Source organism: Empidonax traillii, unplaced genomic scaffold (assembly GCF_003031625.1).
Source record: "Empidonax traillii isolate 1590-97213 ecotype Southwest subspecies unplaced genomic scaffold, ASM303162v1 scaffold432:size744455, whole genome shotgun sequence".
NCBI classification, from domain to species: Eukaryota; Metazoa; Chordata; class Aves; order Passeriformes; family Tyrannidae; genus Empidonax; species Empidonax traillii.
The window spans coordinates 187,421-201,340 of record NW_020955625.1 but is presented as its reverse complement, the minus strand read 5'-3'; the positions used below and the strand labels follow the sequence as shown (position 1 = coordinate 201,340).

Here is a 13,920-nt window from a genome sequence, read left to right as displayed (position 1 = left end):
TCTTTCAAATTTTTGCACAATTCAAAGTTACATGCTCTTGAAATTAAGAATTATTTTCATCAGGGAATATGGAAACATTTTGTTAAAGACTGAGAAGGACATTTTGATGATTTTGTCTGAAACTTTTCTAACAAAACAGACACAATTTGAAGCTTTTCACTTTTCAGGGGGTATTATTTTTCTAATTCTTTAGTGAATAATTCATATTGAAATAGATGGGATGAGATGGACTAGAAAAAGTTTGCATGAGCACACTTGGTGGTAATTGTGTCTGAATAATTGATTAAATATCATTTATGTTCCTTCCCCTGCTTCTGCTGGTTGCAAATGCATTGTGCTATAGGCACATGTTCAAGCTTAATTAAACTGATAGAGGCAAAGTGGTTTTGGTTTTAATAGATATATAATTTTTTTCCTTTTTTTTGAATTCAAATGCAATATATAGCTCAGTATCTAACACTACAATAAGCTGGAATGTCAGCAGTAACTGTGCAGCTCCATGGAATTGTATGACCTCAGCTCAGGGAAGGCTCTCACAGGCCATCAGTATTTCCCACTCAGTCACCTCTGATTTGCCACGTTCCAGTCTCTGCATTTTGTTGAATTTCAGGCCAAAGTCTGAATTGCAGCAGTTTGAGGGCGATAGTTATGATTCCTAAGTGCTAAATTGTGGATCACTTTTCATAGCTATGTCACTGTATGTTCTGCCTGTAAACTCAGTCTGCGCTAGAGATTTCAGAGCAAAGAAAAGCTTTTCTTAACCAGATGTGTATTTGCTTCTAATTACCATCTGCAGTGCAAAATAGCTTTGTATGAGGTTTCCCTTTCAGAACCTTTGCTTGCCCAGCTGTCCCAACCCTTGTAACTGCACAGGATCGTGTTTGTGGGCTGGCTGCTCCTCCCCTGCTCTGACCTCTGGTGGAGTTTTAGAGGGAGCAACTTAGTTTTCTCCTATTTTTCTTGTCTTTTTAAAGTTTCTGCGTTATGGGGGATGGTGTCAATAGCCATCTACCAACAAGCCCGTTGGGCTGCATAAACATTTAAAAGCCCAAAGTGGATAGGACCTTCTGTGCAATTGCTGTGCATCATGTGAGCGCTGAGTCTTGGGGTTTGTGTGTAAAAAAAAAAATAAATTAAATTTAATTTTTTTTAAAATTTAAAAACTCTTTAGTTTTGATAACTGTCAAACAGTATTTCTGCTCTCTCTCACTTAAATAAGTCCTTCCAAGGATCTTTCCAAAGTTCTGTGACACTGTCATTTATAGCTTTCCTATTTACCGGGGCACTGTGAACTTTACTGTCTGTTAACACATAGTCACTACAAGACATCCTTAGTGGTTTAGATCTCAAAAAAAAAAAAAATTACCAGCTATTAAATGTCTATCACAAGGGTAGATGCCCTTTAATTAAAGTATAGAGGAAAACAATAATTTGCTAGTAGTTAGAACAATATTAATAATAGGCTGACATGGTCCAGTTTTGGAGTCAACCAGAAATGAAAAGAATCCTGTTTAGCTCAAGGTCATAGAAGGAATCATGTTAAAAAGGGCTTGTTTCTGAAGTGTAAGGCCAAACCATTTATGCTTTGTAAATGCATGAAGTTTGAGAGGCTGAATGGTCTGATGTGTTTTGCAGCTCCTGGATGAGCCTTCGGAGTGTCTCTCTTCAGACTCTGCCAGTTCTTTTCTGATGCTCAGCCCCTTGTCCCTGTAGTTTATCTTGCAGCAGTGTTGGGAATTGGAACATGCCGTGGATCACAAAAGCTTCAGAGTCCATTAGAACTGTTAGAATACAGGCTAGCAGTTGGATTTGGAGAGTTTCTCTTTTCTGTTTATATTTCTGGATTTAAATGACTGAATCTGCAGAAACAGCACAGGCAAAAAAGTTAGTGCTGGACTGGCTTATCAGTGGATTTCATTGGGGATGGTTAAGTCTGGAAGAGGAGCATGGATCATCATGGAAAGATAAAAGGCAGAGGGAGAAGAATCCATGATGTTATTTATTTTTGAAATTAAGCCTGTTGATGAAGGCATAATTATCAGCTAGTCATATTGCTGAGTACTTTTACTGGTGTGGTGCTTTTGGAATCGGTATTTGCCTGTGCTGGGTATTACTGAACTGTAAATGGATTTACAGTTTCACATTTACAATTCGTGTGGACTTAGACCATGTCAAATACCAACATGTTTCTTCTTGAAACCATCCCTTCCTTGGCACTGGCAGCAGCCCAGCAAGCATTTTAATGCTGGTTGTAGGGCACTGAAGGAAATCCTATATATGCTCTTGTAACACTCTTATTATTTCACAGCAGAAAGCCTGTTTCTTTTACCTAAACAGGAGGTGACAAAGTCAGGAGCTGAAGTTCAGAACTGACAAGGCAGCTCATGTAAATTTATTTTGTGTAACTTTTCACATTTATTTGGAAAGATAAAACATACATATGCTTGATGTATATGAGTATTCTTTATCCTTAATCCTGCTATTTCATCCTTTTGTGTTATATGTTGGGCATGGATTATGTACTTTTTACTTCTCATCAAAAATGCGTTATAAATAACTCTACCTACTTATCTGTTCAGAGGTGAATAAGCAGGATCCTGATATCATTAGACCGACATAATTTGGATTTTAGTAGGAAGTATAGCCATGGAGATTAGTGCTGGAAAAATTAAGGATGGATTATCTAAAACCTGTACTTTGCAAGTCTGTTTGGAGATCTGAAATGACGTGATTTCAGCAGGGTGGATTAGTAGTCAAAACTTTGAAAGTCTATGAAAAAGTAGAAATTTTTGTGTGTGCAGCTAGTATAAAAATTTTCCAGCATTCAAATCAGCATGAGGTGAAGAGAATTAAGATTTTGTGTCACGGTGCTTTCCTTTGCATTGTGATCTGACCTACTTGGCCACTCGAAGTTGCATGTTAGTCTTGTTCTAGACTTAAAAAACAAAGATAAGAACATTGTTTTTCTCTGCCTACCCTCTTCTGTCTAAGCCTTCCTCTTAAAACACGTTCCTGACAACCATCCCATTTCTCATGCTCTGAAAGGAAGGTGGTTATGGCTTCCTAACTACAGGCTGTGCAATTTGAAAATAAAAAGCTATTGCTCCATCAAACGTTGAAAGAAATCTCCCTTTTCAAAACACAGAAGAATTTTGTGCCTGGGATTAAACGAGGGCAGGAGGAGAAGCATTTGTTTGTTTTATGAAGTCTGGCGACTTTTGATAATGAGTCCTTTAAAATATCTGATATTGAAGCTTTTCTAATTCTAGGCAGATAAGAAATAATAGTTACATATTTCAGCTTGAAAGACAAAAGTAACCTTTTATCACCTTCTTTAACATTCTTCTTAGTAAAATGTCTCAGAAGAATGTGAGGCATCATTTAAATAATAATAAAAAAAAATCACCAGCTTTGAATAGCAGGGTTTTTTTAATTGCCATAATCAAAGTCCAAATACGTTTCCCTGCTTGCTTTAAATAGATTCAGACATTTCTTTGCTTGCTTTAAATAGATTCTTTTAATGACAGGTTTTTCCTTAATGAGCAGGAGAATAAAGGGAACACTCTGAGCGTGCCAGTGTTACTTCAGTATGACAAAAGTTCTGACTTTTGACAGCCCCCACTAGGAAAATAGGAAAACTGGCAGTGTTTGAATGAATGTGTGATTATGAATTGCTAGTCTGCATTTAAAAACATAAGCATATTTATTTTAAATAGCAAAAAAGTCCAAAGAAATCTTATATTGTAGGTCACATAATGCAATAATTCATAGTTTTTGGTAAGTAATCTGAAATACCTTATAAAACTGGGCATTCTTGTTAAGTTTACTAATCTTTTCTGTGATAAATAGCTTAGAATAATTACACACTTCATGGAGTTTTTGGAGATAATTCTTGTTCTAGTACAAAAATCTCCTTTGAGAAGGGGAGACCTCTAACAAATTGGTTAATAGACAACAGCAGTTAATGTTACTTAAAATCACATCATCACATTAACTGATGTGTAACCACATTTAACAGGAAAGGAGAAGATAATCCCATATTAATGCTGATCAGATTTTCTACAATTGACTAAACCTCACAGCCAGGTTCTATGAGTGGCTTTTTGTGGAGAGCACTGTAAGCTTTAGTAATGAGGTTGATTTTGGTGTTAACAATATCTAAGCAGCAATTCAGGTAAAATACAAAATTTTACAGGAGGGGTAGAAATCTGTTTTTAATATTGGCCCTCAATGCAACTTTAGTGACTCCAGTTCACTTTCTAAGGAATCATATCTGTTTACAGAAATTGCTGGGTTCTATAAGACTTAAAAGGAGTGGTTCCTTATTCTACTAAAAAATTCCAGATGCCTTTCAGGTGTGGTGATAGTGCTTATTTTTACAGCTGCAGCTACAGACTGCTCCAAGCATAATTATAGTTTTTAAATAATTATTGTGATTGCAGACTGAGACTGATAATTGATGTCTGTTTAACTGGAGAGGAAACAGCCACCAGTTTTGAATGACATGAATTCTTTTGTTTTCTTTTGCTGTCTCTAAAGCTATGAATGGAAAAAACACATGGATAGAATCACTGTTGTTGTCTGAAAGGTCTGAAAACTCCAGTCCACCCCTGCAGTGGCATCTGCTCAAAAGGTCACTGTACAGAAGCAGTTTTGCAAGAATTTCCTCCCTTTTGCTCCCTTTTCTCTCAGAAGTAGCTTGTGCAAGAACAAACTGGAACATGGAATGGTATTCATTATTAAAACAAGAGATTATAATTTCCACATCATTCTCTCTATTCCCCACTCTTCCCTTCTCACTGTCTGATAATAATCTACTCTCATAATGAAATTCATGAGGCCAGAACAACAAAGGAGCTCATGGAAGAGAACAGGAGCTTTTCAGATGGTATAGATTTGAATACTAATGAAGATTATGATGTTATTAATATTACAGAAACATAGTGATATCCAAATACCACTGAAATTGGGAATGATAGATCCCAATTAGACCTCAAAAAACAAGTAAAAGAATGTATTTTACAATATAGCTGCACCTTGCAGCTGCTGAAGACAGAATTAAATCCAGTTCCTGTAACTGAATTATTTTGGTTTCTGTGTTGGATAAAGAAGGTTAATAAATGTAGACTTGCAATATGTTTTATTGTCTGTACTTTATTAGAAAAAAACGACTCAAAAGTTGTTTTCAAACTACGAAGGCTGATCACAAAAAGTACAAAGGGTTGGAGTTCAGAGGACTGAGGTTCAGCAGGACATCATGCCTTTGACTTCCAAGTGTGAGGTTAAGACTGGAGGCTCATCCATTGCTGGGGTTTCATTCCTGTCTTTGCTAAAGGATTCTTGACTTAGCCTTGGACAACCTTCTACCTCCCTTTGCTTGTTAGTCCAGTAATGCAGGTTCATAAAGTGCACCGAGATCAACCAAAGCAGGGCAGGAGAAACCTAAAGCTCACACATTAGACTTTCCATCTTCCTTGTCTTTTGAACAGTTAAAGGTCTTGGTTTGCTCCAGAAAGAGCTCTTGGCATTTGCCAAGTCTCAAGTCAAATGACAATTTCAGAGCAGTTTTCTGGGCTTGATTCCCTCTTCTTTCTGCTTTGCATGATAATGCTGCCTGTGCAGAGACCCAGGATGCTCCCAGAGCAAGATGGGGCTGTTTCCATGTCTGCTCTGCATACAAACAAAGAGGAATCTTCAGGTGCAGGACAGCAGACACCTTTGCTTCCAATAGATTTGTCTTTCAATTAAAATATGGAACTGTGAGGCTACCCTTGTTACCTGCAGCACTGTGGATTTTTGCTGCAGTTCAGGACATCGGGAATGTGTGTTTGTGAGGAAGATGAGGAAGGGCAGGTTCTCACAACACCTGGCTCCTGTGAGGGGTTTGTTTTGTTGCTCCAACAAGACAGGGAATTAATTCAGTGAAAGACAAGCCTCTGTCAGTCAACAAGAGGGTTATAAAAAAGCTGGAGTGTCTCACTGCATGGATGTGATTGAAGGTAGTGATGTGTTTGGGAAGATTTCAATGGCTCTTAGGGATCCTGATAGACTTGAGTGAAATGTAGAGTTTGTCAGTGTTTGTGAGCTCAACAAAGCAATCTGTGCTGTTCTGTTCCACTGTGTAACCTGACAGGGTCATTTTGCCCACGTTAAAGTAGTCCAAGCATTAACTCTAAGTCAGGGATGATACTTCGACAGTGAAGCTTCCTGAGGACAAACCTGCAGTCAGCGGGACTGGCAGGGTTTGGGTGTGATCAGGGAGGGAGCAGCAGGATGCACAATGTGCACCCAGGAGCTCCACAAACTCCAGGTGCCAAAAAACACCCAGCCTGACCCCTTTGCTGCTCCAAAGGTGTGTGTTGGTGGAGTTTCTGAAGGAAGGTGGGACACAGGCAGACATTTTGTGCTCATGTTCAAATATTTTTATGTGTCTCTGTATAAAATTTTGCCCTAGGCAGATACTGCTTTTTCACATTGCATTTTAAATAATGGAAGTGTTTAATGTGTTTCACATTAGAAACAGCTTAATTCTTTCAAGGGATTTTGAAATAAGTGTTTTCATAATACTCTCCTATGCTTAGCAGTCTTCTAGGAGCTTGAAAGGTTCCAAGTATCCCTCCCCTTTTTCTGCCTATAACAAAAGGTTTCTACTTCTCTGTTAATGTGGATTAATAAATCTGTATTAAATAAAACATGTAGAAAAGTGACAGTTCTGACAGCCTGAATTGTACTTATTTGTGATGTCTTCTTTCAGAGACATCAATGAGTGAGCATTGCAGTGCTGCTTTGTCTGATCAAAACCACGTTAAATTTAAGAGAATTAATACAGCATGGCAGCCTGGGAAGTAAAATCATGGTTAATCTCTTCCCCTTGGGTGCAGGAGTTTTTCCTAAGGGCTGTTCATTGGTGTGTGCCCCATCCCACCCAGATGGGTGATGGACTTGGATGAGTTGTTCGTGGCAGATCCTGGGATATGATGAACATCTGTGATTAGATACTGTGTGGATCTCCTACAGGACCTCTGACAGCCCCTCTCTGCTCTCTTTGCTTGCAAGGGACACATAAAATAGAATCATAGTATAGGACCAGCTGGGTAGGGAAAGACCTCTGAGATCATCAAGTCCAACCCTTGATCCAGCCCCACTGTGGTTCCCAGCCCATGGCACTGATGGCACATCCAGTGTCACCTGAAACACCCCCAGGGACAGTGACTACACCCCCTCCCTGGGCAGCCCATTCCAATGGCTGAGCCAATGGCTGGAAAAATTTCTTCCTGATATCCAACCCAAACCTCCCCTGGCACAGCTTCAGACCGAGCCCTTTTGTCCTACTGCTGGTTCCTGGGAGAACAGACCAACCCCCACCTGGCTGCACCCTCCTGTCAGGGAGTTGTAGAGAGGGAAGAGGTCTCCCCTGAGCCTGTCTCTGTTTACACCCTCTTGAGCTGTTCCCTATTTTTGTGATTCCCTATCAAACAGTGCCAGTTACTTGATGTGAAGTAAATGCAGAGGAATGTTGAGGCTCCTCTTCCAACCACTGAACCCTGGTTCTTCAAACTTATTCATAAAACAAGACTTTGGATTGCCAGATATTCTGACTGCAAGGTAGCAGCCACTGTACTTCCATTTCTGACTTTTATTCCTTGTGAAAAAATGGTAAATAGGAGTTTAATACAGTTTTGACTGAGACTGTAATTCTTTCTTTGCCTTCCCCAGCACTGACAACGATCCAGTGTTATTTGCCAGTACATGCATTAGTGGCCTTTAGTCAAAGCTCAGCAGTAGCCTGGTATTTAGCAGTACAGTAATTGCATGTCAGCATCATTTAATGGAAGTCTTGGTAAAACTGGAGGCAAAAGAGCACTCTTACATCTTTTATTGTGTTCAATAAGAGTCATTTTAAAACAAAGAACCTGTTTTGCAAAAGTTCTACTTTTTTTGTGTGTGTTTGTTTTTCTTCAGTGTGGCACCCTGACTTGTTCAGTATGGGGAGCTGGGGTGTTTAGCAAACCCACTGTTCTCCTTCCTTTCCCAGCCCTCCCCCCCTCAGGAGTGTTAACAGCAGTCTGTGCTGTTTCTGTGCTCCTGGGAGTGCTGGGCTGAAATGTTGACTCACTGTGTGCTTGCACAGCTCATTAATGCATTCAGATACCGAGGTCAGTCTTAGCTGAGGTTTAAGTAGCCCATTGGTGTCAGTGTGGTTTTGGTGGTACTGGGGCTGAAGCCTCCTTTTCTTCCCTTGAAATCCTGTTAGTTGTGAGGACACTGGTTTATGCAGCAGAAATGAATCCATTTTTCTGTGAGAGAATCAGCTTCTAGAAAATCTGACTACTGGGGTCAGAAGCACTTCACTTTCTTCTTCCAAACAGAAATGTCAATACAATGCAATTTTCAGTTCTCTTGGACTAGCACCTGGTGAAGCATCATCTTCTCGGGGTGAATGCATTTGCCCCACTAACAGGGAAGTCTGATTGTTCCCTCGTGTGTGAGGCTGCTTTTCAGAACTCAGGGGCAGCTCTTCCTGATTGGACAGAGACCACAGAAGAAAACTAGCTCCTAGAAATATCTACTTACCCCTAATTTCCGTGGTAATCTCTCAGAAAGGTACAATACACCAGAGCAACCTGCTCTAACTTTGAAGCCTGCTCTGCTTTGAGCAGAGGGTTGCACTGGAAACCTCTAAAGTGCCCTGCAACCTGATTTTTTTCTGTGATTCTATGACACCCTTGTAGTTTAGCAGGTTTCTACTGTGTTCACATTTTGTCCTGCTTGATGCTGCCTTTCACAGCTCCCCAGTAAAACATGTTCCCTGCCTTTGGAAATACGAAGGTCTCTGTAGCAATTTCCATGATTCCCAAAAGAATTAAAAGGGATTTTATGAATTACATTGAACAATATTTTTGAGCAGAACTATATGACACAGCTAGGCTTAAGGAACAGGTGACTACAGGAGAGTATTCCAAAGAAAAATGTAAGTTGAATCCTAGCACTTACGAGGTGATTGTTGTGAAGCTGTGTTTCTTTACTCATTTCAGGATGATCATAATTTAAATTACCTGTCTGCTTTCCTTTTCTGCAAGAATTTTGCCTAAAAGTGGTGCCTAAAACCATGTTCTGCAGAGCCAAAATTTTGCTATTTGAGGTTCAATTGATTTCCCTTTCAGTTGAAAGGGCAAGCTCCAGGACACCAAACATCAATACTGTGACATTGCAGATGCTGGGCAGCTGATGTTAAATGCATTGCACATTTAGATCTTTTCCTGTTGCTCTCCCTTTGCTCATATGCCTTTTGCAATTTCTGAATTCTTCTTCCCATCACAGCCTCATTCCCCCTTTAGTTCTTTTTTTATTGTATGAACCTCTCTTAAAAAGAAGAATTTGAAAGGGTTTTCTGTACGTGGTATCATTACTGCGTGTCTGTTTCAAGTCTTTCTTACTTCCTAAAACAATTACCTCGCCAGTTCAGATCTGCTTGTGTGTTACCAGCTAATCAGCTTTTTACCCTCTGGTCTTCATGCCCTCCTTCACACGGTTCCTGACCCCTCCACCAGCGTGCCTCTCCTATTTTGTTCACAGTTTAATTTTTGCATTATTCTGTCCTCTTTCATCTCTCCGTGCTCTGCTAGATTCTCTTCTCTCCAATTAACTTTGTTCTTTTTCCTCTGCCATTTGAAGAAGCTCCCCTGATGAAATAGTTCACGTCACAGAATTGCCTTGGCTGGTGCTCGGGCCGTAGCAGCGTCTGCTCCTGAGCACCCACAGAAGTCAGTGGCATAACAACTGGCAGCAGTGCTACAGACAGGAGCCCTGGATTAGGTGCAGTGGTGATGGTTTGTGCTGGTTTCAGACAAGCTCTTTGGGGTACTAATGAGCCACATTATCTCTTGCCTGCACGGTATAGGATGAGAAAGGAGCGGGGCTGCCTTGAACGCCACGGACACATGAGGGAAAGCATCAGAACACCAGCAATACTAAGAAATTGGACCATGCCACTAACAATATTTTGATAAGAACTTCCCCTTAAAATGCCTTTGCAGCAATTTGAAGCTCACATGCAGGCTGGCAGAATTTCCATGAAGGAGCCTTGTTAGTCCCCTCTGCAGCGCTGATAAGCAGAGAGTCTGTGCCCTGCAAACAGCAGACATGTCTGGAAAATGGGCTGTGTCTGAATGCTCAGACCAATGGTATCTAGACAGGAATCCTCTGGGCAGAATCTCCCTTCTCTGATGGACAGCCTGCAATTTCCTATGGCCTTTTGCTGTCCCACCAGTTTTGGGAAGTTCGGGATATGGGTCTGAACTTTGCAGCATGAATATCTCTCTAACACCGTGAGCATCCCTTAATTTCGGATATTTCAGTTTCTCTTCCTACTAACTCAGAGATTGACTTTCAGAAACAGCATAAGAAACTGCAAACTTCAATATTTTAAAATAGTTATTCAGGAGGATTTCTGTGAGAGAGCCATGTAAGTTCATGCAAAAGGGTGAAGTCATAACTGTTTTTATCCTTAACCAGAGTCCCAGTCATAAAAAAAATACTGTAAACTCACTTTGATAGTGCTTTTAACTTTAATTCCCTGAATCTGAAATTACTTCAACTTGGCTAATTACTATTGTGACCATTTATGAGGACTCAGATTATTGCTGACAGCCTTCCAATGCCTTCTGTAATTTTCCACATCAGCCTGGAGAGGACAGACAATCTCGCCTGTAATTTACTACAAAGAGATCATAAAACAGAGAGCTCCTTGAGAAAGATCCCTGGTGGTCCCTTAGTGTTCCTTGATGAAAACATGATTAGTTGAAACTCAGATTAGTCTTTGCACTTCGTGTTGCTCTCACAGTTTAAAACCCAAATTGTGTAGATGAGCACAATCCTTTCTCAAAAGGTTAATTAAGGATCAAAATAAGTCACAGGACCCTGTTTTTCTCTTGGGCTGCATCAAAACCGGCAATGGACGACACTCCCTTCAGTGAGGCAGAAGTGGAAGGTGAATGTTCCACGTGGCATTAATCACTGTTAGTCAGGTGTATGTTCATAGTGCAGCTCCTGATTCACAGCAGCAGACAAGCACACAGACCTGAAGGCACTTTGTAACTTTGTCATGCCACACGTGGTTTTTGGCCCTTATTCACCTGGGAAATGATCTTTATCCATCTTGTGGTTAAGGCTGTGGGGTTTAGTGTGAGTGTAAACAGAATAATTACCAAAGTGATACATTTCCCTCCCTTAATGTAATAGACTTCTAAATGGACTTACAGGAAATTAAAGAGTTCCACATGCTGAAAAGAAATGACCATGTAGCATAGTGCAGTCAGCACAGAGCTCTATGCATATTTAATTAATGTTAAACCCATGAAAAAAAGTTGTATTTTCCTTTCACATGGAGTTAGAAACCCCAGACCTCAACTTCCCATTGTGACCTTGTATAATAAGAAGTTTTCCTGCCACCTGGATTCTTGGCTTCCATGTATGCATATTAGCAGTCAAAATGCTGAATTAATTTTTTAAAACTGCTGAAACAACACTGTGAAACATGCCTTCATCTCCCAAAATCTGACTAGTAAGTGCACAGCTTCCTCCCTTCAGTCTGCAGAGCCCACAGACCTCACTGGGTGTATTGAGGGGGAAATACTTGGCCAGTGGTCATGGGGCAAACTAAACTCCATGACAGTTTGGTTTCCAGTGGGTTTGGAGGGTCTGATTTGGTGTGAACAGTTACTGAATATCTGTCTCTTGTGTACCTTGTATTGTGAGGAAGGAGAAAGGAGATTCAGGTCTAACAGATTTGTTCATGCCCCCTAAATAATTAGGGGTCTAACTGGGATTTGTACTTTGTGCTGGCATTTGATATCCACTTTGCCAGTTGCACCTCAGCAAATGTAGACTCAATTAAATCAGCTTTATGATGTCTTTATGTAGCTGAAAAGGTGATGTGAATTGTGTGCTGTGAGTTGAATTGTGTGCTGACCTTGCTGCAGCTCCACAGGGCCCGTGGGCCAGGAACAGGTGCTTAAAGCAACACTTCCCAGAGACCACTCAGAGACTGCATTAATCAGCTAATGTGACGTTCCATTCTAATTAGAACTACTAGTTCTAACTGCTGAGAAGTTTTGGAGCCCAGTTTCAGCAGGAGTAGAATTCCAGATCTTTTAAGCATGGCTCTGTGAAATACAATTTTAAGGTTAATTTTGTGTTTATTTACTTTCTGTTTTCAAGTTGCTTCTTGATCACATACAAAAACTTTTTATGCTGCCTTCTGGCAGCTGTTGAAAGAAATTTTTTTTTTCATAGCAATTAGGCAAGCAACATTATAATTTACAGTTTTTTCTAAGAATAACTAGAAAGCAATTCAATCAAGGCATCTTCTCTGTGTGTGAATGGCTTGCCTGCATCGTGATGCTTGAAGTTCTGAGAAAATAAATTTGGTTTTGTGTGTCAAAGGAGGCAAACCAGCTGGATTTTAATGTGATCAAAATTCTACATAGTATCCAGCAACAGGACCATAATTAAAGAATATTAGTTCAGTATCTGGGCTGTTGTGCAATTGGAAATGGGAAGAAATATTCTAAGATATGTAGGAGCAAGGTGAAAAGAACATTCTTTCAAATATTCCCCACTTATTGGCGGAATAGCAAAGCAGTGCACATGCAGTGTTTGTGTGTTTACCACCTGCCTGACACAATGTCAGGCTTCCTTTCAATACGAAGCAACACTAAAATGTTTAGGAAAGAAAAATGGAAAAAAGAGAACACGATTTGAATGAACCCAGTATGGGCTTTCCTAATTCACAGAGCAACAGATTTTAGCCCACACTACTAAGCAGCCTGTTCTGTACTGGAAATATTTCTGTACTGGAAATATTTCTGTACTGGAAATATTTTCTGCCGTGCCTGTGACCCCACAGACAGCTGAACTGGGATGAGATGCCTTTGCCTGGACATTTCCTGACAGCAGGTCCCTTCTGAAGCGAGCGGCGCACGCTGAGCTAGAAACTCATTTGAAATCCTGACTTGACCAGTTCAGATATGTGCTAAGGAATAACAAAATGATTTCTGTAAAGGTGGATTGGCCTTGCTGAACCCTAGGAAATGATGCCCTTTACTTGCTGGCAGGAGTCTGGCATTCAATTTTTAAAAGGCACATTCAAAATCGTACTTTCAAGGCAGTGTCTAAATGAGTCATTGTCCTAGAAATGTGTTTGGCTCACATCTTTCTGAAGGCTAAAGGAAAAAGGGTACTTTCTTTTTGATTTGGACTAAACACAATTTATAATATTGCTGTTTTATTACAGACAGTGGGAGAAGGGTATAATATTACATGAGAAGGGTGTGATGGGCTACTTTGGGGACAGAGTCAGGAGTGTGTCAGTCAGCTGAGGCACAGGAAGGGAGATAAGAGAAAAAACTGAAAGCTGAACACAAAAGAACTCCCCTCTCCTGTGCATTTACACAGCAATTAGATCAAAGACCCTGATAACCATGAGCTTGATGAAATTTAAGGTTGGCAGTAGTGCCTATTTGGGTAATGAGGTGTCACTAGAGTGAAGATCACAACATGTAACTACAAAAGAAAGAAGCCTGCCAGGCATTGTTAAACCTCTGCTTTTCATTGCAGACCCAAGATTCTCCTGAATCCTTTATGCAACGAAAATTTTAATCAATGTGCTTAACCTTAAGTCTGTCATTAGTGTAACACTGGATCTGAAATGTGCTGTGCTGAGCTGAGCCCCCTCTGGTAATGTGGTGTTTGGAATTGGTCAGTGTGTGGCAGTGGGCACTTTAATCAGCTGGGTACCACCTGCAAACACACAGGCACAAGGGACTCCTGCCAGAGGGGCATTCACAGCTTCAAACACACAAAGCAATAGGAGTGAATAGATACAGATTCCAGTTGTTAAATTTTAAGTTCATTAAAATT

General features: G+C 40.3%; 1 protein-coding gene across 1 annotated transcript in view; it reads right to left on the bottom strand.

Moving 5' to 3' along the window:
• The window catches only part of CHST8 (carbohydrate sulfotransferase 8), a 166,268-nt gene that overhangs the window by 33,971 nt on the left and 118,377 nt on the right, over window positions 1–13,920 (bottom strand). The window lies entirely within an intron of this gene.